The sequence below is a fragment of the Salvelinus sp. IW2-2015 genome, unplaced genomic scaffold, assembly GCF_002910315.2.
Source record: "Salvelinus sp. IW2-2015 unplaced genomic scaffold, ASM291031v2 Un_scaffold4858, whole genome shotgun sequence".
Lineage (NCBI taxonomy): Eukaryota > Metazoa > Chordata > Actinopteri > Salmoniformes > Salmonidae > Salvelinus > Salvelinus sp. IW2-2015.
This window is the reverse complement of record NW_019946127.1, coordinates 13,633-16,286: the sequence shown is the minus strand read 5'-3', so window position 1 is coordinate 16,286 and position 2,654 is coordinate 13,633.

The following is a 2,654-nucleotide window of genomic DNA, read 5'->3' as shown; positions in this document are numbered from 1 at the left end:
CTTACCCATCGCTCCACAAAAGCCGCGGCCTTGCAGAGCAAGGGGCAACACTACTTCTAGGTTTCAGAGCAAGTGACGTAACTGATTGAAACGCTAGTAGCGCGTACCGCTAAAACAGCTAGCCATTTCACATCCGTTACACTCACCCCCCTTTCAACCTCCTCCTTTTCCGCAGCAACCAGTGATCCGGGTCAACAGCATCAATGTACAGTATAACTTTTAAACCGTCCCCTCGCCCCGCTCGGGCGCGCGAACCAGGACGTCTTGGCTGATCTAGTTCCCATAGTACAAGGGGCCACGCATTGAATAGGCCTTGAAATACAATCCACAGGTGCACTCCAATTGACTCAAAATAATTCAATTTAGCCTATCAGACTTCTAAAGCTATAGAGCTAGTGAGTTTTCGGTGAATTTTTCCAAGCTGTAAGGCACAGTCAACTTATGTTTGTAAACTTCTGACCAACTGGATTTATACCAGTGAATTATAAGTGAAATATCTGTCTGTAACAATTGTGTGGAAATAATTACTTTTCAATGCACAAAGCAGATGTCCTAAACCACTTGTCAAAATTTCAGCTCAGTACTTGTTGAAAACTCCTTGCAGAACGATTACCACATCAAATCTAATGTTATGACGCTACAAGCTGGCAACGATCCTGATATAGGAGTTCTCCACAGTTCTTTCGCCACAATACCCATCAAGCCCTGTCAGCCCGTTATGGGGGAGCGTGTGCTGCTCACACCCTAACATTTCACGGGTCTTCTCCACATTGATCGAGTCAAGTCCGGGCTCTGGAAGCCACTCAAGACATTCAGGAGACGCCTAATCAACCTCGAGCTCCACTCGCTGACTCTGTGCGTGCTTTGTGCTTCAGAGCCATCAGTTGTCCTGTACTAGAAGGGGCAAACGCTCTGGCCAACCCCAGTCTCAGGTCCCTAAAAACACAGCTGCATCACGTTATTTATGCATTCAAATACTCGCCTGTACTGCTGCATGCCACGGTTAAATAACTTGCCGATCTGACTATTCAGCGCCGTCATTCTCCGTCGACAAATCGATCCCCACGAGCAATGATGCTGAAGGATGTCGACAGAGTTTTCTCCAGACAGACGACTATGCATTCAGGCCAACAATTCAATATTAACATATTCATCAGACCAAAAATAAATTCTCATTCTCACGAGCCAGACCAATTTAAAGCATGTCCTCCTGTTTGCCAAAACTACCAAGCAGCTCACGTGATGGCCACACTACACCCTATAAAGACCCTGATGGCGCTAGTCCGCTGCAGAGCATATGTAGTTCCTCTTCTGGAATGATTCTTCCATCTCTGCTCAAACGGAACTGCTGTAAGTGGAAACACCCGAAGATTATCAAAGGTAAGCGATTCATTTTATTGCTTTTCTTACTTTCATGACCGAGCTAACCAAGCTAATATAAGGCTAAGCTGATGTAGCATTGAAAGCTACACTCACAAAAGCTTGGAATTCTTTCGCTGTAAAATATGTTTTCAAAATCTGACACGATAGGTGGATTAACAACAAGCTAAGCTGTGTTTTGGTATATTTCACTTGTGATTGCATGATTATAAATATTTGTAGTAATATTTATGCATTTAGCGCCCTGCAATTCTAGCGGTTGTTTAGGAAAGTGATCCCGTAAAAGGGATGCGTAGCGCAGAGAAGTTAACAGATTTCCCAAAAAGTCTGGTCCAGGAACATATTTACCTCACCTAGATTGTAAATTGAGTCATAGCCAGCTGCTAACATATCAACAAGCATATCAGAAATGTCCATATCCTTCTCCTGATCCTCCTCAACTGAGGCCACAGACTCCCCTCTGCCACATCCCTCTCAACACTCCCCACTTGTACCACATCACTGGTACCAGGCATCTCCTCCACTACCTGGCAGACTAGCTCCACCTGAACCCCCTCCTGTACCCCATTTCTCGTACCGGGCATCTCCTCCACTACCTGGGAGACTAGCTCCACCTGAACCCCCCCTCCTGTACCCCATTACTCATAGTGGACATCTCCTCCACTACCTGGGAGACTAGCTCCACCTGAACCCCCCTCCTGTACCCCATTACTCATAGTGGACATCTCCACTACCTGGGAGACAAGCTCCACCTGAACCCCCCTCCTGTACCCCATCACTCGTACTGGGCATCTCCTCCACTGCCTGGGAGACTAGCTCCACCTGAAAACCCTCCTGTACCCCATTACTCGTACCAGGCATCTCCACTGCCTGGGAGACTAGCTACACCTGAACCCCCTCCTGTATCCCATCACACGTACTGGGCATCTTCTCACCAGTCTGGGAAAATGGCTCCCCTGATCCATCCTGAGCTCCGACAACAATATTTTTCTGCTGCACATCAGACGCTTTGTTCCCGTCTGGTACAAGCTGCAACTCAGTACCCTCAACACAAACAACTTGTTCCTCAGCAACAGGTGTTGTGGCTGCTCTACCACTGTCAGCCCACCTCTACCTACATCAGTGAGKCCAGGCGTTACAAGGACCAACTGCAAGCATGTCGCTTATGGCCAACATCCCCACACTCAAAACACTGTTGACTACCCGTACTAGCATAAGCCATATACAGTCTGTTGTCATACTTGACTTTAAACAATAACTCCAAAGTCTGCTCC